Here is a 27072-nt window from a genome sequence, read left to right on the forward strand (position 1 = left end):
AGTAGAGGCTGTGGAGTATAATACTTACTAGTATACTTAGTATCCGGAGCTAATGCACACCAACAGAGCATTTGTCTTCAAACTTTATCCAAGAGGAGAATGAGGGCAGTGAGGAAATCTCACCTTGAAAGGCACGACAAGATAATGTTAGTGTTATCCATCCCCGTTTGTCCTCAAATGTTAAATTCAAGAATCTGCTCAACCAATCAGCAACCAGCAGCAGTATCTGCCAGTATGCCGATTTATGAATGTATGCAGAATTTATGAATTTTGGTCAATTTTGTACAATTTCCTGATCTAAGCAGTTATTTTCAGCCTCTTAAGATGTACAAAGGGATTTTTGCACAGCTTTGTTGTCCCCCTAATGAGTTGTGTATTCCAGCGAGTACTACAGTATGTAGGCCCTTATTGATGCACCGCTTTGATACGCCGGTCTGATATCGGAGGAAATCTTGGCTGTTTTTGTACTCTGAAGCTCCTCAGTGCCACACTCAGCTCAGATGGTTGCCTTCTCTCTGAAATAAGACCTAACGGGAGCCGGGTGAGGGCGGGCGGGGAGCGTTTTTCCTCCTCTGATCTTCTGCCTCTCGCGGAACCATCTGTCTGGTGCTGGCCCAACAATCTGCGCAGGCCTAACATTAGCGCTTGCAAATATATACATATCTCACATTTGAGTGAAGTGGAACAGAGTCGGGGAGATGGGAAGTGAGACCAGATTGGAGTCTGTTATGTTTTTCCGTGGTGCTCCACGGGCGATGGAATTAGAAATGGAGATTGGCAATAACATGTGCTTGCTTCCTGCTGCTTGGTGTCACGGCGGGCACCGGTATCTCCTTATACCGGCGCCGCTATTGACGCCCATCGATCATTGCTGCGAGCACTGCAGGCTTGTGACACTTCAGCTCAGTGAGCAATGACACCGACCCTTCTCTATGGCGCTGAAGGGATCCTTGGGACTTTAGGATTTTCATTTTCATTTCGGCTGTGTTGATGAGCAGGTATTCTGTTTATCCTATATGCAGTAAAAGATGCTGTAGCAGACGTTTTAAGGCGCCAACAAAGTGATATTTACCAATGCTAACAAGCCGCAAAGAGCATCGCATCCTCCTGACTGGTTGTCAGCGCAAGGTAAGCTTTTGCGTTGTACAGTGGGATGATTTAGCATTTAGCATTAAACCTGTCTGCACCTCTTTTTTTTTTTTTTTAAGGTAGTCTACTATGTTGGTGTGAGCAGCTTTTATTCCGAGCTCGCATTTCTCTTTTGGAAGACTCTTCCCCTCCTCCTCGCTTCCTGACTGCTGTGAAATGGGATTTTCTTTTCTCGTTTGTTAAAGATTTTCTTGTCGCTGCTTCGCACCGCTGCTGGAGTGAGGTCATTTGAAAAGTTATGAGAAACCGCAGCCGAATTAAAGGTTCCTAGCAAATCGTGTGGATTGCCGCTTTTTTTTCCCCTGAATTAAATGTTTAGAGGGGATTTTTTTTCGACAACACAAATTAATTCCCACAAGTTGTCACTTTACATTAAAGCATGAAGTGTCCTGTAAGGGGAGATCATTGTGGTTGCCATGGAAACAGGTGTGTTGTTGTTTGGAGTATCAGCCGGTGTTGGTTCTGTCAAAGCCGCTGCCCACCTCCGATATATCTTGTTGGATTTTCCACGGATAAACGGTTCAAGGCCATCCGCATTTCCTCTCTGGGATGGTGTTGTCATTTTCTACATGCTATTTGGGACTTTTCTCTCCTGATGTCCTTTCATGAAGATCAAAGAGCGGAGATATTGTCTGCATGCGGCCAAGAGAAAAAAATGATGATAACCATAGACCAGCGAGGTCCAAACTTTATCCACTGAATGCCACCCAGAAATTGAAGGATGTTCGTGATGAGGTTTCACTCGCATCCTGATGTCCGTATCAGCAGGAAAAAACAATATTTCATTTTTATGCCAATTTTGAACATACATAATTATTTCACCAACTACACCATCTTTTCACCAAAACTTTAAATTATTGTTACTTATTCAAAATTATTTAAATTATTTGTACAAATTACTGTTTACGCTGTACATTGTTGTTCATATTTGATGTAATCTATTTATTCTCCACATTATTATTTATTATTTATTATTACACGGGAGCCAGGCAACGACATTTGTTGGCAATTTCACTGCTGTGTTATTGTGCAATGACAATAAAGAAAGTCTATGTCTATGTTTTGAGGGCTTGGACAAACTCAAAGACGTAGCAAATCTCTCCTGGCAAAAATGTACACACCATGTTTCAGGGGTCCCTTCACCCCCCAAAAGCTGCTCAATTGAATTGTGCCAGGCCGCCAGAGAGTGACAAATATCCACCACTGACAAGAACTGACATGAAATATGTCGTTCATTATGACAGAATGCATGAAAATGATCAAAGAGCCTAAGGGTGTTAGATTTTTAAGAATCTGGGCCATTTGGCAGACGGATTAATTTTATCTGTAGAATATTCCAATACAAAACAAGTTGTGGGTGCATTTTGGATACCCTCGATATACACAAATTGATTTTCAGATGCCAAAGTAAATGCTTATTATACTTACTCACACCGCTTACTGGCTGTTGTCAAAATGTGAGTAGTTAGTAATTTTAGGAGCACGAGCAGTTCAAGGCCTTCCATTTTTATGCCATCTGAGTTTTTGCAGCGCCACATACAGGAACATTGAAGGGGGCGTGCTGTGTGCAGCACGGTGCAGTTTGTTGAGTGCTCACTCGCACCTTAATGTCAGTATTAGCAGAAAAAAACACTACCAACAACGTCGTCTTTTGAGGGCTTGAACATATGCTGAAATGTACAGAATCTTGCAAACATGCATATCCTGGAAAAAAAATTTACATACCGTATTTTCAGGGGTCCCATAAAGCCCCCAAACCTACCATTTGTCAAAGACTGAGTAGTTTTGCTTCATGTTAGTTTTCTATGAGCTTGGAGTAGCAGCTGCTCCAAATAAACAGTTCAAGGCCTTCCTTCCTTATGGCATGAGACGTATTTGTGGATTCCCCCGCCATCCTTTTTATGACGATCAAAGAGCGGAGGCATCGTCCACATGCGCCTCAAAAGTGCAGCGGTTTACCATCCCAACTTTTTCCCCCTCCATCCCTTCATTTTCCCCTCCACTTGCGCCGTCCTCCTCCACTCAAACTCTCATCAGTTCCATCTGTGCCCAAATTGCTCCCCTCATGTCCAGCCCCCAACGCCCCCCCACCCCCCCCCCCACCCCAAAGTATGCACCAGCACCCACAGCAAGAGTGCGCCGTCGCCGGGGAAATGTGTGCAGCGCCAATCTTAATCACATCGGGTAAGCACACCTGTGCAAACAGATGTCCGCTGGGACTGGCATGCTGTTCCTCTTTAGGGTGGAGTGTCGGCGTACGGCTTCCCGTCGCTGGTCCCCGCTCCCACCCCCTCCCCTGCTCGCACTTTCTCCGGTCCCCGATGGGTAGGTCTCTGGCCCTGATTCCCAGACTGGAAGTGACCACATTTTTCTGTATTTGTTTATCTTTGGGTTTTTTGGGGTGATCTCCCCAAAACGTGTACGCCTGTAGAGGGCGCCATAGCTGGAACCGCCACTGGGGTATGAGGGTAGAGTAGTGACCAAAACACTGTCATAAAAAAGTGCCTTGCTCATGATGTATATTAGGGGTCTCAAACTCAATTTACCTGGGGGGCCACTGGAGCTAGGGTCTGAAAAAAAAACAAAAAAATGCATTTATTAAAAACAGAAAAATTAATAAACTTTGCTTTGAAAAGCTCTGATAAAACATTCCACTGTTCTCAAATATCTTAATTTTTATTTTTCTACACAAAATAAGATGAAAAATAAATAAACAAATCAAGAATAAAGAAAATCAATCAATCAGTAATAAATAAATATAATAATAATAATAAAACGGCAAATAATAAAAACTTAAGAAACCACATATAGTTGGTGGGTAGACAAATTATTTTTTTCAGATTAAAATGAACAAAGCATTATTAGAGCCCTGTAGACATGACAAAACACGACTATAGTCACATTTATACTCTTTTTATTTACAACATATTGCACAACTGCAGGGTCTTGAGACACATGCTAACTCGCTAACTAGAGCGCTAGCGACCTAAACGGTAGCCTTCAAGTTATTTCCTTTAAACTTAAATAGCCAAAAACTTACCACTTCCACACGGATAGGGCGGATAACTATTAACAGTTATTTAACCCTTAACATGAACATGAATCAAACGTAATAATTTTTTCTGGGTACATGATACCATACAGCATCCATATCAAACTTGCGCGGGCCGCACTAACATTAAACTTTCATATCAAACTAGTGTCCTGCGGGCCACATTTGGCCCGTGGGCCGCATGTTTGAGACCCCTGATGTATATGGATGTATTAACCCCCTTAACATTTCTGACTGCCCCACGGTTTGTGTATGCCGAGAACTGGTCGTGAAACTTTGAATTTGGATTGCAAAGTCACACAACTATTAATCGATTAATAGAAGAGATCAAATCAGTAAATACTACACACATTGTATTTAAGCACACACTGTCTATTTACTTATGTACATAAAATGACAATAACTAAATACATGTACATGGAATTACCGAATAGACCTAATACACAACATTAAACACATAATATTAACAACTCTTCAAAGAGCGGTGCTGCACAGCATGATGGGAGTTCGCGCTAGACTTATTTGGCATTCCCTACTGCAACCCAATTGTGGCAAATTAATAAAAGTTGCATAGCACAGCTATTAGAGCGCTTGGATCCATACCCAGAGACGGTTGGTTCAATTCCCGATTTAACTATCAATTTACCCATACTTTCATTCAACTTTTTAATGTTTTTCCACAGCCTTTCAGTCCAGCTTCAGTTTCCGAACGGCTCCTGTGTTCATTCTAAATTTTGATGTTTGTATCTTTTCAAAGCTTCAGCTTTTTTCACACTGACATTCTGCTGACATTGCATGCTCTTCTCTATAAAATGTATGTTTTGAAGAAAATAAATCAATAATGCAATTAATAACAAAGAGGAAAGTGTGTAAAAAAAATAAGTTATTTATTCTCTATTAGTTTTTAAATTGATGTTGCTGCTACCATGCATTATTTGTCATGCAAATTCAGGTGGATTTATTCGTAATTTGATGTATGCATTTTCTCCACCAATATTAGAGGATGCTTGATGTCATCACTGCAATAAAGTATGATATTAAGTGAATATTAAGCATTAAGTAAATAATATTTCTGACCGTTTTCTAATGTATTTAACGTATTATTGCCAATGGGAAAATTTGCTTCGATTTTTCACGGTTTGGTTTTTGGTAAACCTTTTGGAACAAACTACGGAAAGCCTTGTTTTTGTACACTTGTAATACTCAACACCAATTAGAGGTACCTTTAACAGGCCACTAGGTGACAGTATTGAACGAGCACTTTTGCTTTATTTGAGTTTTAATTATTATTGATGATGTGTTTGACTTTGAGCAGCTGTATTTCAATATCACCTGGTCAGAAACACACACACACACACACACACACACACACAGACACACAGCGCACCAGACGGAAAAATCCATTTGAAAAGAATGTGATGCTTGTAAATCAATGTTTCTGCCGTGTTTTACGAGGGTGCTTGGGAAAAACTGACCTTTAAAAGCAGCCTATCAGATTGGACGTAGATCTCTGTGATATCTGCAATACCGATAAGCATTAGCCAGGATGTTTTTTCACTATAAAGAGCTTTATGGCTTGATATAATGTTGTGTTTTGTATAATTATACCCTTATGCGATTTTATAAAAGCACTTTTTTTAAAGCCGTGAGACAGTGCACATTTTACCAGGCAGCTGCATATGCTAATGAGTTAACCAGACAGAATGATCTGTATTAGTGAATTTACAGAAGCCAATCAATGAGCAACCCCCCCCCCCCTCTCAACAGAGAAGGATCATGTGATTTACATCCAGCTGTGCCTTTCCCATTTGCCGCTCTAACACCCTCTTCCGTCTCTCCCTGACAGTTTTATTCAGACGCCTTGCTCCAGAGTGCTCCGCCCACCTCCCCAACGAGACGCAGCTTGCTGGACCTTGACCCCCCCAAACCTCATACACAGATACACCTCCATCTATCCTGAGAGAAGGTTTTGAATGGTCAGTGTACACAAATAAGTAAACAAATGTGCTGTTTTCCTTGTTGTACAACCATGGAGTTGCTACACAGAAAGACTCAGTTGGATTAAACACCTTTCCCCATATAATCTGTTCACAGTCAAACCTGTACATTCTGCTTATTTCATCCATCCATCGGTTTTCTATGCCGGTTATCCTCACTTGGTTTATTCTGTGCATTTAATTCTTGTAATTCTCAACATATTAGTGATTGAAAGCTATAGCACTTCTACGTATGGCCGTCATGATTCAAAACATGTGATTATTGTTTCATATGAACGTGTATTAGCATCATTGGAGGTTGCAGTGCGATGTTGGACAGCACAACCACGCTGAGCACTTAGCAGCCAGATGCTTTGCAGCACATTAAGAGTCATCAGCGTTCTGCAACACAGCCAGCTAAAGAGCAGCCGTTGGGGTTGCAGGAGGCGGGTGAAGCCAGCCAACGCCGACCCCTCTCCATTGTGGTAGTGTACTGTACGGATCAATAGATCAGGTCAATAGATCATTAAGCAATCCCTGTGTGCCTGAAATAACACAGGGATCAGAGTGGAGATAAAAGCTCGGATCGATGCTTTGGACGGAGGAGAGGTGGACGCGGGATGGACCCAATTAGGGAGGACTGATGTGAATGGCTGTTCCATGGATTCCATACAGAGTTGGGGAAAATAAGTATTTGATCCCCTGCTAACCGTCAAGAATGTGCTGATGTCGCGTGGGAAAAGCCAAAGAGCTGTCCAAGGTAGTCAGTAGACCTTGTAGACCAGAACAAGACCGCAATGGACGACGATTGCGGGTCATGATGTCAAGGGAGCTGGGAGTACACTCAGGACTTATACTAAACAGTGGAATGTCATTGCTTTTTCTTTGGCTTTTGTGTCCAAACAGATGGACAGCTGTCGTTCCACTTATGCTGGAGCCTATCCCAGCTGACTGGGACAGAAAGACGAGGGGGGGCGCTGGTTCATGATGTCAAGGAAGCTGGGAGTACACTCAGGACTTATACTAAACAGTGGAATGCCATTGCTTTTTCCTTGGCTTTTGTGTCCAAACCAATGGACCACTGTCATTACACTTATCCTGGAGCCTATCCCAGCTGGCTGGGACAGAAAGGCGGGGGGTGGGACGCTGGTTCATGATGCCAAGGGAGCTGGGAGTACACTAAAGACTTATACTAAACAGTGGAATGCCATTGCTTTTTCTTTGGCTTTTGTGTCCAAACCGATGGACCACTGTCATTACACTTATCCTGGAGCTATCCCAGCTGACTGGGACGCCTCATTGTAGTTTAAGCAACCAATCAGATTGCTGATCCCGCCCACCGCTTTGATGTTGTGACTGAGACAGCAGATGAATGAATCCGAATCAAAACACAGGGCATAAAATTATTTTTTAAAATACAATTAAAAGTTAGAAAATATCATGAAATCTTTTATGACATGCATATATTGGTCATTGGTGATGATATATTGCTGCCATTCCAAATTGAGACGCGTCGACCTGGCGAAAATGAATGTGTCCGCAATCGATAGCCAACAACTTTCAAGGGGCTCCATCTTACACTGGCTAGCGGGGTAACAGATGGTAGAGGCTGATAGCGTAGCCGCAGGTGGATCCGTAGCAGGGAGAGGATGCAGGAGGAGGGATGGGGGGGGGGGTGATACTGCAGAGAGATAGAAAGAGAGGAAGGAGAAAGCGGTTCGCGAGCTGTGCAGCATACACAAAACTTGCACTGGTAATTCCCTAATCAGATTGAGATGATGAATAGTGTTTGCTTACACAACACATGACCCCCCCCCACCCCAGCCCTCTCATATTTATTTATTTTTTGTACTTTTTACTGTCAAAACAATCTTATAGCAAGCTATCATCAGAATTTGTGCAGCCAGAGGGCATACATTGGTAATGTTTCTAACACGCTTAATAAATCACATGAAGGAACGTTGCATCTTTACATTTACACAATTACACAATCCCTCATTGTGGTTCGCTGGATGGATTTCTTCTTTTTTGAATGGAATATTTTTTGTAGTTGTAACATAGAAAACCTAGTTAGCACCTTTTGAAATTATCAAATATCAAGACATGAGATAGATAGATAGATAGATAGATAGATAGATAGATAGATAGATAGATAGATAGATAGATTTCTTTATTGTCATTGCACAATATCACAGCAGTGAAATTGCCAACAAAATGTCATTGCTTTGCTCCCGCATAATAATAAATAATAATAATAATAATGTGGAGAATAAATAGATGACATCAAATATGAACAACAATGTACAGCGTGAACAGAAATTTGTATAAATAATTTAAATAATTTAGAATAAATAATAAATATTTAAAGTTATATATAGTTGACATAAGCAGATAAAATAGGCAACGTAAGACATAAAATAGACTCACACATGTTAGCATGTTAGTTTGGTACTTCCTGCAGTGGCCATTGTCTCATCAATGTAACATTACTGACACCTAGTGATCAGCGTGGAATGCTACAGGACATATCATTCCAACATTTTTGAATGTGTCTTCTGAATGCTGTATATTTGTATTTTAGTTTGTTTAGCTATTTTTATGCTTGCAAATGTGAGGATACATTTAATAATGAAAACATAGTGGATGCTAATTAACAATAAATAAGTCAATTAATACAAGTACAATAAAAGACCAAAACATGATAGAAACTAATCAATATCAGCTTTCTTCTTCAGTGATACAACATGGAAAAAACATATACTTTAACTGGCTCATACTACAGTAGTACATTGAGTTCTTTACCCAATCTTTTCCATAATAACATTATTTTGTGTTGTACACATTTTAGTGTTCCCTTGACGTTCATGTTAAAAATATAACAAACAAAAAAAAACCACACCCACAGGCTGACCGCCGCCTGAGAGCGCATTTATCTTTTCTATCGGTGGAAAATGCCAACACCTACACCAACCTGTCTGCCGTGTAATTGTCCCGCCTCGCCTTTTGCATTGATAGGACCGGACATTAGTTTGCGCGCAAGCAGCGTCCTCTGGGTCCTGAGGGAACCAAGCGATGAGACAAACGGTCTGTTGTTATTGGAGCCTATTTTTGCTCCAGGAGTCCTTTTTCGGGGGCCCTGTGATTACACAGCCTCAGCTTGTGGCCAATGTCTAAGATTGTGTGCGTGTGTATTTTTGTCACTTTTTCTGTGCCTGCGTCGACTCGTGTGTGTGACTAAAATCCAGACCTAGTGATGGGATTTGAGTTCTTAGAACACGTCTGGGCACATCTGGTTGTGATTGGCAGGAGAAAAAAGGGTCCTTGCGCTCTGGGAACTGGCAGCAAAAAGTGACTGGAGAACTGGGAAGAAACAACCGAAACCCTTCCTGGCTTTTCCTGGCCAGTTCTCATAATCCAACGGCAAAGCCCCTTGGCATTCCATTTTCTCCATTTGTTTTTATTAACAGTGCTACCTTTGCCTTCATTTCAATATAAGAAAGCTGCCAGGTAGACCCAGGGCTCCATTACAAGTGCCGCAACTTCCTGTGTCTGGGATAATGACGCCCCTGGGGGTGAGTATCTTGCTCGCTCATATTGCCACCTTCGCCCAAGTGAGAGGGGAAAATTGCTCCGGGCGAGCAGTATATTGAAAGGCATTTCACAGCTGCTGCTAAAATTGGTTATTCCTGCACGTGGTTGATGAAGTTTAAGCCCGGCGAGCTCTCGGACCGGAGGTGGCGGTCTGCTGATCTGCTGTGACAGAGACGACCAACCGTGACCGGGAATGTTGGCAATTAAAAGAAAAGAGAGAGAGAGAAAAAAAACAACTTTAGCCTGCCTTTGCCTCGCCTCTCCCTCGCTTGTCATGTGATTGGTGGACGGGCGTTTTGTTTTTGTTACCCATTTAGCCACATAAAAGTGTAATAAAAACGTGTAAATATTGTATATATATTTATACATATATATATATATATATATATATATATATATATATATATTTTTTTTTTTTTAATAATATACATGTTCTCCCCGTGCATGCGTGGGTTTTCTCCGGGTACATTCCAAAACATGCTAGGTTAATTGGCCACTCCAAATTGTCCATAGGTATGAATGTGAGTGTGAATGGTTGTTTGTCTATATGTGCCCTGTGATTGGCTGGCCCACCAGTCCAGGGTTCTTACCTGAAGTCAACTGGGATAGGCTCCAGCATACCCTTGCGACTCTAATGAGGATAATTGGAATGGAAAATGCAGACTGAATATGCAATTTTAAAAAATTGATGCAAAAGGGAATAGTTGGAATTAATGAATTTTGGAGCTGTTTTGAGTTTATAAAGAAAAATATTCGGTCCCTCTCATAAAAGTGTCATAAATCAGTGTAAAAACGTTGAACATTTTTATATGACTGCATCAATATTTTTAAAAATGTATTTTCAGCTTTATTTCATATAGAGCTGCAACGATGAATCCCTGATTAATCAATTATCCAATTAATCAACAGCTATTTTGGTACTCCATTAATTGTTTCATTTAAAAATGTACTGTAAATATCCTGATTTCACCCTTTCAAATGTGGCTATTTTTTAACGTCCATGAAAGCAGACCTATTATCTTTGTGTTCCAGGCAAAACCAGATAGTCACACCCATCAGCTTTGACTTTGGAAAAGACCTATCGACATTTTTGCCTATTTTTGCTTCAGAACATTCCCAAGTATGGGATTTATCCACTTTAGTTGTGTATAGGAAAATGCGTACATTTGTGCACAACTCTGACCACACGTACACACAAAACCACGTGGTAGGACAGTAAAACTACAAACACAGTCACTATGGCCTTCCCTGTCCAGCGGAGGCCATATCATCTTGCACAAACGTGTGCACGCACACAGATTTGAGTTTCAAATGTTCATTCATTCATTCATTAATTCATTCATTTTCTACTGCTTTTTCCTCACGAGGGTCGCGGGGGTGCTGGAGCCTATCCCAGCTGTCTTTGGGCGAGAGGCGGGGTACACCCTGGACGAGTGGCCAGCCAATCACAGGGCACATATAGACAAACAACCATTCACACTCACATTCATACCTATGGACAATTTGGAGTTGCCAATTAACCTAGCATGTTTTTGGAATGTGGGAGGAAACCGGAGTACCCGGAGAAAACCCACACATGCACGGGGAGAACATGCAAACTCCACACAGAGATGGCCGCGGGTGGAATTGAATCATGGTCTCCTAGCTGTGAGGTCTGCACGCTAACCACTCGACCGCCCGAGTTGCAAATGTGAAAATTGTAACTCATTCATGGTGTTTATAGTTTGGTTTGAGTCGTGGACTCCCATAGAGCAGCTAAAAATGATAAGCTTTCTAGATCTTCCTGCACCTATTCCAGTTAAACGGTCTGTTTTAATTTATTCCACCCACCTGCGGACATGCCCATATAAGAAAGTCACCAGCTGGATGGCGCCTGTGACTTCTTACAAGGCACATTGTGATGTCACAGGGGACCAGTGTTAGAAAAAACTCTGTGAAGCTGATCGTTCAGAGCCATTCCAAACATCTGTTAGGGCTCACTTCCAAATGCGCAAACCTCATTATCTGAAACTTTGGCAGGGTTTTACACAAGAATACAACATTCTAATTACATTTATAGGTCAGAAAAGAGGAAAAAACATATTAGGTCCACTTCAAGAACCTCAGGTTATTACAGCCTTGACTAGGTTAATAATTATTAACAGGACAAAGAGTATAATGCAAAGAAAATTTGAGTTCCTTAAAAAAAGTGGAGTGTTAAATTGGCTTCATGGTGGCCTCGTGGTTAGCATGTTGGTCTTGCAGTCAGAAGTTGGAACATATACTGTAGGTTTATCTGCCTTTCAGCATCTCTGTGTCAATGTTCTCCGGGTACTGCAGCTTCCTCCCACTTTCCAAAAATATGCGTGAGTGTGAATGGTTGTCTGTATTTGCCCTGCGATTGGCTGGTGACCATTTCGGCTTGTACCCCACCTCTCGCCCCGAAGTCACCTGGGAGCGGCTCCCGGCATACCCAGCCTACCCTGGTGTGGACAAGCTGTATAGAAGATGAATGAATGAATAAAAAGTTACACTTATTCCCAAAATGTTCCTGTATGGGAAAAAAATGAAGAATATTTCAAAAATATGTAGTTATAATTGGACCAAATCGGTCGCCCTGTCAAAAGAGTTCTATGCACCTTCATGCCCTTTTTGACTAAAAATAATAGAAAGAAATCCTGGCCAAGTTGCATACAATTAGCCTTCCAACGGCCCAATATAATGAGAATCCAAACAATCAAGTGAGACCAATGTGCAGGTTTGCTTCCCAAGAGTTCCGTGTCTGCGGCATCGGTCAGCTCCCCCCTGGGCCAACAGGCTGCTAATTGAAATGGAGCGTGTGTGTTTAGCCCTGCGAACCCCCGGCCTCGTTTGCTTGGACTCACAGACTGTTAAAGCAGCGACACAGAGAATATTATGTGTTGTGTTATTGTGTCTTTAGGGCTGCAGGGACTATTTGCCATCCCTATTAAGCAGGCTGACTGGTGGCTGGGCAGCACGCCTGGATGGCTGTGTGGCTATTCTTACCGTGTGGATGTGTGTGTGTGTGTGTGTGTGTGTGTGTGGACGCCTGAGGCCGAGCGCTGAAGCCAGGACACTGCTGCTGTTTTTTTTACCAATGTCTCACATCTAGTGACCCTCACCGGCGTAATGACTTTGAGGTTAATTCCACAGGAATGGTGTGGTCCTTGCTGGGAATAGAGGAGGAAAATAATGGCAGGGGAAGGGCGACGCAGCTGCCTGATGGAAAAACTTCTTTTGGTGTTCTTTTTTTTATACTTTTATAATGAACAATTAATTGCACAGCGACTCCGACTGGTAACTTAAACATGTGAGCCCTTGACTGGGGGTGTTCAAACTTTTTCCTTTTTCTCGTCACTCGTACAGAGGTACAAGCGAAATAGTGAAAAATTAGAAAGGTTTTTCATATACAATAGTTGCATTATTACTGTGAAATTTCATCTTTTTCCCTTGCTTTTTCATTTTCCAAATATTTTAATTAAATGCATTCAAAAAATATTAGAATTCTTCTTAGTCTGTAGTTGAATTTCTCTTTCATAATATATGATATAATATAATAATAATAATAATAATATAATAATAATACTTTTCCCCATAATATTATGACTTTATTCCCACAAGATTCTCCCCAAATTTTCCCAAAATTTCTTATTCTACAACTTTTGCAAAAATAACATAACATAGTTTTTCTTAAATAGTTCAAATGCTACTAAATTATCTTTCAAGTTGGCTGCATGGCGGACTAGTGGTTAGCATGCAGGCCTCACAGCTAGGAGACCCGAGTTCGATTCCACTCTCGTGCATCGCTGTGTGGAGTTTGCATGTTCTCCCCGTGCATGCGTGGGTTTTCTCCGGGTACTCCGGTTTCCTCCCACATTCCAAAAACATGCTAGGTTAATTGGCCACTCCAAATTGTCCATAGGTATGAATGTGAGTGTGAATGGTTGTTTGTCTACATGTGCCCTGTGATTGGCTGGCCACCAGTCCAGGGTGTACCCCGCCTCTCGCCCAAAGACAGCTGGGATAGGCTCCAGCACCCCCATGACCCTCGTGAGGAATAAGCGGTAGAAAATGAATGAATGAATGAATGCATTCAAAAAAATTATTAGAATTCTTCTTAGTCTGTAGTTGAATTTGTCTTTCATAATAATATGATATAATATAATAATACTTTTCCCCATAATATTATGACTTTATTCCCATAAGATTTTCCCAAAATTTCTTATACTACAACTTTTGCAAAAATAACGTAGTTTGTCTTAAATAGTTCAAATGCTACTAAAATTATCTTTCAAGTTGGCTGCACGGCGGACGAGTGGTTAGCATCCGGGCCTCAGACCCGAGCTCAATTCCACTCTTGTGCGTCTATGTGTGGAGTTGGCATGTTATCCCCATGCATGCATGGGTTTTCTCCGGGTACACTGGTTTCCATGTTTTTGGAATGTGGGAGGATGCCGAAGTATCCGGAGAAAACCCACGCATGCACGGGTAGAACATGCTAACTCAAGGGTGGAATCGAACTCGGGTCTCCTAGCTGTATGGCCTGTGCACACTTTAATTTTTCTTGCTAAATTCTGTTTTTAGAATGTGCCATGCGCCAAAAAAAAAAAAACGGGCCAAGATTCATTTTTGTTGAACCTTTTTCTGTCCAATATTATGAAGGAAGGCATACATTTTATGAAAATGTCTTTCCAATGTAGTTTTGTTACCTGTTTAGAAAATACTGACTGTGTGTTGAGTCATTTTCAGTGAATAATTTTCTACATTTTTACTGTGATACAAGCTGTACATGGGCTACTTTAAAGTAGTTACATAATTCTTAAGAAGCTGTACTGACATAAAAATGTTTCCTAAATTACAGCACTCACCACCATTTTTATGACAGTTCAGACATACTAATACTAAGTTCATGTGAATACACTTTAGAGTAGTCTGTGTACAGCTTGTGTAGCAGTATACATAGATAGATAGTACCAAGGTAGCAAGGTAATTGGGTCTTGCTGCACGAGTGCTGCCGTCAATGGGGGCGTTTTGACATTCCCTCCTAGACTTTCTTGTGCCAACATGGTCCGAAACCATCACTTAAGGTGTCCTTTCTGTCCGACCTGATGGAAAATGGTATCTTCTGGAAGGAAACGGAAAGACGAGGAGCTCCGTTGTTCGAGGAAAAAAATGCTGATGTGTCCGCTGTTGATCATGTTCAAAAATCTTTCTCCACCAATAGCGCATTATCTTCATCAGCTTGAGTGCTGTTCTTGTTCCTTTGTGCAACAACGCTAGTGCTCTGATTGGTCCCCATCCTTGCTGATGAGATTGGACAAAGTGCCAATAATCCGCCAGCACTTCAAGGAGCATGTGTCTGTTTCTCCCTCCTTCTTTCTCATGGTTTTCCGCAGCTAAAAATAATGTCACCACAATCAGTCGAAAAGCCGCAAGTTCTTTTTTATTATTTTTTTTTGTAACCCTACTCTGAAGTCATCGCTTAGAAAGAGTCTACGCTTGCTGTCGCTGGCAAAGAGCAAGAAGCGTGGAATTACACAGTCGCAATCTGGCCATCGGGAGACAGAAACGGCCATTTCCTCGCCGCATTAAGCGATTTGCAGGCCAGCGTTTGAGTGGGATTGTTCGTCATCTATTTGCATGACATTTCTCAAGATGGAAAGAGACGTTAAGGACTGTCATCTTCACCCCCCCCCCCCCCCCCCCACTGGTGACACTGTCAGAGGAAGTGTGATCGTGGATCTAAGAAAATGTTTTCTTATGAAACACATGACCTCAATGTATCTGTATGCATGTAGATATTTATTTGTTTGTAAAGTTACACTTCCCAAAATATGTACATTCATTAAAGTGCAATGAAACTATATATATATATATAAACTATATACGTATATCCATATAGTATAGATATGGTAATGGTTTTATTTCATATGAACATGCATCAGATTCCAATTGAGTGCATCCCATAATCAGTTCCAAGTTCCACATGTCCAAAAGGAGTAGGAAGAAGCAAAGCTTATTAAATCCTACCCCTCCATCTGGTACTTTTACAATCACTAACTGTGATTAGTTGTGATATGAGCATACAATGACTTAATGGGTACAATAGTAATATATATTTTTTAAAACAACAAATTATGTTTTCCACAACTTCACAGTTTACGACGCGCTCTGCAGAATTGGCTAGCTAACTATTTGATTAAAGGTGGGAAGTTTACTTCTTGACCTCTCAATGACCTAGGTAGGCTACTGCATTAGCCAATAATCATGGAAAATATCGGAAGGACAGCCGACATTGACTCTGGTCACCCACATAAGAAAGTCCAACGTTGTTTTTCACACTACGATTAACACGTTTTTTTTATCACGTTGAGAGCCAGAAGCAGTCATGGAAAGAGCCCTATCTGGTACCCAAGCCATAGGTTCCATACCCCTGATTTAGACAAAAACCTAATCAAATCACCAATCCTGGTAAAAAATGTCAGTATCACGTCCACCCTTGGCCATATCAGCCGTTAGTGTAACTATTTTGCTCAATGAGTGTGACTTTGCTGTCATTAGCGTTTTATGAGCGTGTGTATTCAGAGTGTAAATTTAATGAGGAGTGGGGGGAGGGGGGGGAGTTGAACGCAAGAGAACACTGTCACTTACTATCTGCCTGGCTCCACGCCGCAGAGACGCTCGCACTGACTTGCTTATGTAATAGCATGGACACTTTATCTCTCCCTGAGCACAGATTGCATTGGACTATCTAATGAGACGGATATTCTTTCATGGAAGAAGTAGCGGACGGAGCTGTGATTGCTGAGATAAAACGTAAAGGTCATGTTATGCAAGACCGCACTCGCATGCACGTGGAACTGGCAAGATTGTCGCCGCTTTTAGGACACACCATGCCCCAAAAGTCAGTAGGTTATGGGTTCGATCAGTATTTTCTGAAAGGCAAAGACTTCATTGATGTCAGTGACTCTTGGGAGACTTCAGAGGTTTTGCTTTTTATTTAGCTTTTTTTTGTGTGATGCCGTAACAGAAGACAAAGAAAGAGTGTGATAATTGCCATAGACCAGGAAATTGAACGATTAATTCTCTCAATCTCATTTTATTTAATTGCAGACCTTTTCAAAGATGGAGTACTTTTACTTTTCTTTAGTTTTATTTAGGAGTATCCTGCATTCTAAGGGAAGTATTTGTTTTGAAATGGATCACGGAATGGATTGTGGCCAATATTGGAGGATGCACTGAAATTATTATTTTTATTCATTTGAATGACTGCAGGCAGCACGGTGACCGAGTGGTTACAATGCAGGCCACACAGCTAGTAGACCTGGGTTCGATTCCCCCCTCGGGCATCTCTGTGTGGAGTTTGCATGTTCTCCCCGTGCATGCGTGGGTTTTCTCCGGGTACTCCGGTTTCCTCCCACATTCCAAAAACATGCTAGGTTAATTGTCCACTCCAAATTGTCCATAGGTATGAATGTGAGTGTGAATGGTTGTTTGTCTATATGTGCCCTGTGATTGGCTGGCCACCAGTCCAGGGTGTACCCCGCCTCTCGCTTGAAGACAACAGGAATAGGCTCCAGCACGCCTGCGACCCTTGTGAGGATAAGCGGTAGAAAATGAATGAATGAATCACTGCCGTGTGCAAATCCACTTAGACACTTAAATCGTCACAAAGAGACGTTAAGGACTGTCATCTTCACTGCCCCCCCCCGGTGACACTGTCAGAGGAAGTGTGATTGTGGATCTAAGAAAATGTTTTCTTATGAAACACATGACCTCAATGTATATGTATGCATGTAGATATTTATTTGTTTGTAAAGTTACACTTCCCAAAATATGTACGTTCATTAAAGTGCAATGTATGGAGGACCAAAACTGCCAAAATAATAAATAAATAAAAGTGGAAATAAAAACAAATATGAAAAAAAGAAAAAATTAAATACAAAAAAATAAAAATAAATGGAAATAAAAACAAAAATATTTTTTTTTTAAATTTTGAATCTTGCTTTTTATTTTTGTATTTATTTTTGCTTTTATTTATTTATTTATGTATATATTTTGTTATTTGTGTTTTTATTTCCATTTATATTTATTTTTTTGTATTTAATTTTTTGATTTTTTTTTCATTTTTGTTTTTATTTTCACTTTTATTTATTTATTTATTTTGGCAGTTTTGGTCCTCAGAAATGCAGAAGGAAAAACTATTCAAATGAGGGGGCGGTCCTAAGTGTGTCTTGGGTTGAACTGTTCGCCTATTGGTTGATCGACATGTGAGTGCGAAAATTGACTAGGTATGCCTGCAAACAGCCACAGCAAGAGGAAGTCACCACACCACTCTCGTCCGATTCGTCCGAAGTTGAAGCTTGTGAAAGCAGAAAGTAAAGAAAGAGTCAACACACCTGAACTGGAATTAAGTAAAAGCGTAACACATCAGCTGTTTCATACTTACCACGTTCCAAATCATCCAAACGATTGGCAGCGTCCCTGAGAAGCTCGGACACCGACTTCCTGGTGGACCCCGCCATTATTGTCCCGGTAAATGTATACTTTTCTCCCTGTATACTTCCTCTTGCTGTGGCCGTTTGCAGGCATACCTAGTTTCCTAGATTTTTTCCTAGATACCTAGATTTTCGCACTCACATGTCCATCAACCAATAGGCGAACAGTTCAACCCAAGACACACTTAGGACCGCCCCCTCATCTGAATAGTTTTTCCTTCTGCATTTCTATGAGGACCAAAACTGCCAAAATAATAAATAAATAAATAAATAAAAGTGAAAATAAAAACAAAAATGAAAAAAAAAAATAAAATAAATATAAAAAAATAAATATAAATGGAAATAAATACAAAAATAAAAAACAAGATTCAAAAATTTAAAAAAAAAATTATTTTTGTTTTTATTTCCATTTATATTTATTTTTTTGTATTTAATTTTTAGATTTTTTTTTCATTTTTGTTTTTATTTCCACTTTTATTTATTTATTTAATTATTATTTTGGCAGTTTTGGTCCTCCATACAATGAAACTATATATATATATATATATATATATATATATATATATATATATATATCGCCTGAAGACAACGAGAATAGGCTCCAGGACGCCTGCGACCCTTGTGAGGATAAGCGGTAGAAAATGAATGAATGAATCACTGCCGTGTGCAAATCCACTTAGACACTTAAATCGTCACATGCATGTAAAATGTGGGAATAATTTTCCACAAACTAGATGATATTTGAATGCACAAAAGCTGAAGTGAAACGCTGTGAAAAGGTACGGACATCTAAATGCAGAATGGACAGAGCAGCTGTTTGGAAGCTGAAGCTGGACTCAAGTGCTGTGGAAATATGCGGAAACATTGAATGAATGCCCACCTGGGAATTGACCCGCCAACCATGGGGTTGGGAAGCACGCACGCTAGGGTGCATCAAAAAACACAATTATTGAATTTTGATATGGCTGGGTACGAAAAGTGTTCCAATATATGTAGAAACAACACACACCAAATATTTTTCCAATCCATGATTATTTAGGGGTGCCCCCATACATCTGTTTTTGTGGAATAAAGTGGTGAACAGTTCAATGGTCACCATGGAGATTTGAGGTGATCTTTATGTTTTTGTTGGTATTTATACTCCTATTACATATTACTAGCAAATTTGTGGTTTTGTCTTTGTCATTTGAATGATTTGTAGTCATATTTATAGGCATTTAGTGCTCATTGCCTCTACTGTAGCTAACATTAGCTAGCTACAGTTTGCTAATGACAGTTAGCTAATAGCTGAGCAAGCATAACATCAACAACAGTAATATACTAGAGTAGACAGTATTGCTGATACTTCATATTTATTGAGAGTAGTACTGTAGTCCTACATAATGTGATATACACTTGTCCATGTATTATTTTAGGCACTGTGCAGCACAACCCACCAGCTCTCCTAAGATGCTGCCCTCAACAACTAGTTCCTTTCAGACTAGCAGTCTCAGCTTGGTCTTTGGTCTGGGCCCCCTTTGAAAACCCTATAGAAAATCATGCTGTGTACAACTTCATTGTACTCAACATTTCCAGGTCAACTTTTTGGCAATTGCACATTTTCCCGAAATTTTACAAAAGTTTATGTGTGAGGTGGCACTCCTAAATCTCAATGGATTTCCTCAAAACTTCACAAAAGACATTTTTATGTTAATTAGAAAAAAATGGAATGCCAGCCAAATTGATATTATGAATTTAAAATTTCCCATTCAAATTTGATGCACGCTAATGCACACTATCACTGTAGTAGAATCAGCAGAGTGATTCAGTAATGGAAAACGTGCAACACCAGCATGAATGGGCGTTGAAATTGGCCAAAATATAAAATGACACTAAATGTTGAAATAGTCCGAATTGGTCAGACATTTGGTGTCTGCTGGATTTGGCAAAGGGTGATGTTTTCCACTCTCACCCAAAACAAAATGAAAAGAATGAGGCAAATATTTGCCCTTATCCCTAAACATGGTACTCTGCACCAATAAAACAAGTGTGGGAAACATTTTTTCAGTGTTTTTGGCATAGAAACAGAAACATAGACACAGAGAGGCAAATAGAGCTTTAATGATGTATATATATGCTATTTAGCATTGCTTCTGTTCTTGGTGGAAATATGGATGGGGGGCATTTGGCTAAAGACACTGAGACCAAAATGTTGTTTGACGCCACGCTGAGCTGAGTTGAAAGCTGCCGTCCAGCGGTGAAATGGCCGAGACAGAAAGAAAGATGAAAAAATGGTAATTTTCTCAGCGCTATCATTCCTGCCTTTTCTCTCTGCAGTCGTGCACCTCCTGCCGCTTCTTCTCTGGTCTTTTGCACCCAGGCACAATTAACCTAGCGTTTGTTTTCAATTGGATGATTCACCTTCTGGTGGGCATTGTTTCTCAAACGCTCGCTTGATCCCTTCAGGTTGTTTTTTTCCCCTTTTTTTAACAGCACAAGCAATTTGTGCTGATATTTACTAAACGTGCTATGTTGTACTACATAATCACCTCTTTGAAGGTCATGCTTGGGTTGCTTTTGGTACAGTAAGGGAACAAAATGCAAAGCATAAAACCGCTAAAAACTGAAATCATTTTCCATTTAAAACAGTTCTCTGTTTAAAAAAAAATACAAATACTAGGAATACAGGTCATATCGAATTGTTATAAAATCCTTTTATGCCAATCTCTGTTCATTACTTAAGTAAACTAATGATATCATTATCCAATAAATAACATTCCCTAAGGAAAATACTGCAAATAACTAATACAATAATACATTAATACATCTCCATTGAATACAATTTTTGTCTGGTCCACTTCTCCGTTTCCGTATTTCACTGTGAAGTCCAGGGGTTCCCAAGCAGTCTTTTACCACGGGAGATGATTTTCAACCTCTGGTTTCTTCTTGGCCCTATTGCTAGCGAGTCCACGCCTTGAAATGTATGTCAATTTCAATATCGAGCATTTTGATACAGTACACACTCACGATATGGTAATGGTAATGGTTTTATTTCATTTGAACATGCATCAGATTACAATTGAGTGCATCCCATAATCAGTTCCCAGTTCCACATGTCCAAAAGGAGTAGGAAGAAGCAAAGCTTATTAAATCCTACCCCTCCATCTGGTACTTTTACAATCACTAACTGTTACATTTGTTCACTTCCTGCTTTCATAATATAGTTAATTTAAGTTTCAAGTTGTTTTTTTTGTCACGCACAAAAGTATGAGGTGATATGAGCATCCAATGCCATAATGGGTACCATAGTAAGTGTCAATATAGTGATATATATAGCACATCATGACTGGTTCAAGACTCTTCATCCTTGTATTTAGCAAACATCAACTGCTTGTATTGTTTCTTGAATTGGCTCATCGTTGTGCATTGTTTGATTTCCTTACTCAATCCATTCCATAGTTTGATTCCACATACTGAAATGCTATGGCTAGCATAACGTAGTCCTAGCATAGAAGTGTTTCAAATGTACTTCTTCCCTGAGATCATATTTCTCCTCTCTTGTAGAGAAGTATTGGATGACATTTTTAGCTAATTGCTTATTTTTAGCCTTATGCATTATTTTAGCTGTTTGAAGATGAACTATATCAGCAAGTTGAAGTATTTGTGATTTTAGAAATAAGGAGTTAGTATGTTCTCTGTAGGCGGCATTATGAATTATCCTTACTGACCTTTTTTGCAGTACATTTAGTCAGTGAAGATTGCTTTTATAGTTATTAGCCCATATTTCCACACAATAAGTAAGATATGGTAGAACGATGGTACACATCTGATTCTTTCTCTTTTGGCTTTTCTCAAAGCAAATAAAGATGAAGCAAATAATTGCCTCCATCCATCCCTGTCTTCTGCATCTGTCTCTCTCACATCAACTTCCCTCATGTCCTCCTTCACTACATCCATAAACCATCTCTTTGGTTCCTCTACGCCTCCTACCTACAGCATCCTTCTACCAATATATTCACTATCTCTCCTCTGGACATGTCCCAACCATCTCAGTCTGGCCTCTCTGACTTTATCTCCAAGGCCTCTAACATGTAATGTCCCTCTGATGTACTCGTTCCTCATCCTGTCCATCCTGGTCACTCCCAGTGAGAACCTCAGCATCCGCATCTCTGCTACCTCCAGTTCTAATGATATATTTCTACTCATAAGTGTGGAAATGCTAGCCTAGTATTACTGTGGCATCATGGTACCAGTGGAAGGGTACACTTTAAACAATGGAAGTACTACAAATTGCCTACAGAAGAGTGCTACACTGCTGGTGGAAACATCTGTCCCAGCCTCGCTTCCTAGCTGGAGGCTATGGAGCACAGCTCCTGCTTGGCCGTTTTCTGCATATTTGCCAGCAGCGTCGGGCCGCTGATGAAGAGATGTGGAGTCTCCGCTCTGACAGCTTCTCACTCAACCTGGGACTTCTATTCCTCCCTTCCCTCATCCCCAGAACCTCTTTGAAACAAGGCAGCAGCCAGGAGGGGGAATCCATCACGGCTTTGGCCTGAGGCGCTACATTCAGCGCTGGCACCCAAATGGAAAAACGTGCGGCGCACAGCAAGGACGTGGAGGGGATCTTCTCCTCACCTGCCACCGCTCTTCTCGTCCTTTCCACCCTGCTTATCCATCACCCCGCAGCCGCTTGAAAAATCATTTACTGTACGTGGAAGGTGATTGACGACACCAAAACAGAATGTGAATGGCAGTCTCATCAGTCCGCCCCCGCGGACACAACAGAGGACGAACACACGCCTTCCCTGCTCGGTTTTATTTTGCTGAAATGTGACACTGAAAGTTCAAAAGAAACCGCAGGGCCATCGTCGGAGCAAAACATCACTATTTTCCCTGGTTAAGACCCCCCGGAGAAATGTCTGGCCTGTCACTCCGCTTCTTTTAGAAGTCCTCACCTGCTTTGGTGACCTGCGTGCTTCACTGCCACAAACATCCATCACAGCAAAGCTGAACAACATTTAAGAGCGACACTTGCTTTTTATCGCACATTCAGTGTTCCGGAAGCCAGTTAGGATACATTTACACTCTCACAAATGTCACAACTTTCAGCAAACACTTTTATGACCATATTACAGAAATGGGTCCTTGGAGTAGTCAGTGTGCAGCTCGTATGGCAGCACGGGGGCCGTTTTTAAGGACCAACTGTCAAAAAAAACAACTTTGTCAAAGATCATTCATATAACATGATCACTCTGCTGTTTCTAAAGGCCGGCAACAAAAACTTCAGTCAAAGATCCTCTATATGACATGATCACTCTGCTGTTTTTAAAGGCCGGGAACAAAAACTCCAGTCAAAGATCCTCTATATAACATGACCACGCTGCTGTTTTTAAAGGCCGGCAACAAAAACTCCAGTCAAAGATCCTCTATATGACTTGACCACTGTGCTGTTTTTAAAGGCCGGCAACAAAAACTCCAGTCAAAGATCCTCTATATGACATGACCACGCTGCTGTTTTTCATAAGCTACGGCAGAATCACCTTTGTGTTTGAAATGACCTACTGCAAAAAACACTAATCAAAGATCCCGTTCTAGACACGAACACTGTGCTGTTTTTAAAGGCTCTCCTTCAAAAACTCTAGTCAAAGATCATCTATATGACAGGATGATTGTGCTGATTTTAAATCAAAAGCCTAAGCCGAGCCTAAGATCAGCAAATCAGTATGACAGGAGCGTCCTGCTATTTTTTAGGCCCTACTGCAGAATTGCTCATCAAAGATCTTCTATAAGACAAGATCACCGCGCCGTTATTAAGCATCTGCTGCAAAAGAGCTCATCAAAGATCCTTTTTGGGGTCGAAGAGAACCTGGAGTAGGTTTGTGTTTAATCTGCAGTTGCACTTCATCAAAGGCAGCCCCCACGTAGCTTTTTTTAGGTGGAAGTGAGTCTTTCTTTCCATTATAAAGCTGACTTTTCTTGGAATATGCACTTTTGGCTCTTCCACTCTCACTGATGGTGTGAGCGGGTGCTTCTTAGAAAGGCGGCTCGGGGGAAATTGGACGGGGACTTTCTTTTGTGTGGCTTTTCTTAAAAAAAAAAAAGTGCAATTGGTTGGATTGTAGACTTGGAGAAAAATGAAAGGTCAGTTGATATGAATTCAATCTTTTTCCTTACTTTGATGCCCCATAAATTCCTCATAACAGATTTTTTTTATATTGTTTATCTGCGATATTGTTTATTATTGCAAATGAATATTCTCGACCTTGTGAGTTACGGTAATGACTGATGACTGTATCTTCATTTGATTGGAACATACAGTGTGCAATATTTTGGTCATGGCTTCTCCTTCCCCTCATTAGAAGTCTCCGCTTGTGCCTCCAACTGATCCCATGATGCATACTCAATAAGATCATAAGCCAAAGAGGCAGCTTTTACCTGTGAGAAAATAATGTGGGATGAATCAATCCTCTCCATCGGGTCAAACTGTCAAAGTGTTGGAACATTTAAATAGCAACAACATAAAACGGCAGTACTTTACAAGAATAAAGTCAAAATATGAAAAGGACAAAAATGTTGCAATATTATGAGGAATAATGTCATTTTAGTAGCATAGAGTTGAAATATTAAAGAAAAATATGTTGTTTTAAAGGTGTAAGTTTCAAAGAAACAAAACGGCAAGTAAAGTTGCAATTTTTAATTAAAAATGACAGGAATAAAGTCGTGATTTCAAGAAGAAAATTTACTTGAAATAGTTGGACAAGGCGGCACGGCGGGCGAGTGGTTAGCGCACAGACCTCACAGCGAGGAAACTAGGGTTCAATTCCACCCTCGGCCATCTCTGTGTGGAGTTTGCATGTTCTCCCCGTGCATGCGTGGGTTTTCTCCGGGTACTCCGGTTTCCTCCCACATTCCAAAAACATGCTAGGTTAATTGGCCACTCCAAATTGTCCATAGGTATGAATGTGAGTGTGAATGGTTGTTTGTCTATATGTGCCCTGTGATTGGCTGGCCACCAGTCCAGGGTGTACCCTGCCTCTCGCCCAAAGACAGCTGGGATAGGCTCCAGCACCCCTGCGACCCTCGTGAGGAAAAAGTGGTAGAAAATGAATGAATGCATGAATAGTTGGACAATTAAAATAACAGTAGAAATAGAAAATAGCCGTAATTTACCAGAATCAAGGCAAAATCTAAATGAGATGAAAATAACTTGTCTTATGAGGAACAAGTTGAGGGTATCATAATATTAAAGAAAAGTATTTATTTCAAAAAATCACAAGAGAAACAAAATAAAGGTGTAATTTTTTAAAATTAGGTTGGGGAAAGGTTATATATACTATTAAGAATATCAAAGGTATAAAGTAAAAATAGAATAGGAATAAAGTCATAATATTACACAAGGAAAATAATAAAGACTATCTAAGAAAACATTTAAATGGGGAAAAAAAGGGAGGAACACAGATACTAATAATAGGACTTTTTCTCTGGGGGGGGGTATAGCAATATATGTATACCTTTTTAGCATATGGACTATCAAAATGGCCCTTGCATCCTTTCATTTTTCAACACAAGGCCCTCGGTGGAAAAAGTTTGCACACCCATGGGGACGGCGTCACGGCAGCCCCGGGAAGATGAGGCTTTGATACAAAGCAGAGTGGGGGTTTGTTTACGGAGCAGCATGAGCAGAAGAAAGCTTTCTATAACAAAGTTATAGAAAGCTTGTGGATGCCGTGTGTCAGACATCCACATGCTATTGAGTGTCACATACGTACATATATATGCTGATATGTATATAGTGTATATAATGTATATAATGAAAATGTCCTCGCAAGATAGAAGGCTGTGCATTAATGACACCGTGCATTTCTATGCTCACATTGTTGTGCACACAAAGGTTTTTGATTGCCCCGGAGATCATGTTCTGCTTTGTCTCTCCTTGCAGGGAACCGTCCGAGAGTGTGGCGGCAAATTGCATTTATGACCTTTCCCACACATCCAAGGTCAGGACATACAGCAGACCCTCCCTTCCCCGGCTGGCTTATCCCCAGTCTGAGGATTCTTATTGTGTCTTATTGCAGGTTCTCTCTGCAAGGATTCCATCTTTGGCAGCTGCTGCTGCTGCCAATGCCTTCTTGAATTCATCATTGCTTATCAAGTGTCTGGTAAGTTGTTTGCTTTTTGTTTTGGAAATAATAAAGTGAGCTGCTTGTGACCTTTAATGGATGTAGAGGTCAAGTCAACTTCTTTTTGCTTTATTACAAAGCAACTTATCTGCCTGCTGTTATCGCAGCATTCCTACAACGCCAGCTTGCCTAGGCAGCCGTGACAGGATATTGATGGACTTTTTTTTTTTCTTACTATCCACCCCCCCAACCACCCTCACCCTCACTTCCCCTTTTTGGGTAAAACTACCTGTTCCACGTCACATCTCCTTCTTGCTCATGTTTAATTTAATTTAACCAAAACAGAAAAAAACAACGTCACAAAAATGTGATAATAATGCTAATAACACCAATAATAAATGATAAAACTCCAAAAAGGAGGATGTTGGGAAAAATGGTGAGTAAAACCTTGAAGGCTGATGCTAATAACTTGAGTAATAATAATATGCAACATCAATACATATATGTAAATAGATATAATAGGTATATAGCAATGGTAATGTGTGTTCACACACAGAAAACAATGTTAACAGCACCTTGGTTTTCATCCAATAACATGAAGCCAAAAACATGAACGTACCAACAACCAAGCCATTTATCCTCTTCGGAAATAATTTCAATCTAATTCATCCCTTCCAGACACCCAATAATAAGAAACAAATACATTT

The 27072-nt window shown here is 40.5% G+C and overlaps 1 protein-coding gene across 1 annotated transcript in view; it reads left to right on the plus strand.

Moving 5' to 3' along the window:
• plxnb2b (plexin b2b) overlaps positions 1-27072 on the plus strand; it is a 212566-nt gene that overhangs the window by 79986 nt on the left and 105508 nt on the right. Inside the window, exons 3-5 of the mRNA XM_058075676.2 lie at positions 6048-6177; positions 26185-26242; positions 26321-26404. The gene's annotated coding sequence lies outside the window, so the exon portion shown is untranslated. The remainder of the gene's footprint in view (positions 1-6047; positions 6178-26184; positions 26243-26320; positions 26405-27072) is intronic.

Source organism: Doryrhamphus excisus, linkage group LG1 (assembly GCF_037039965.1).
Source record: "Doryrhamphus excisus strain RoL-2023G ecotype Guam linkage group LG1, RoL_Dexc_Guam_v1.1, whole genome shotgun sequence".
NCBI lineage: Eukaryota > Metazoa > Chordata > Actinopteri > Syngnathiformes > Syngnathidae > Doryrhamphus > Doryrhamphus excisus.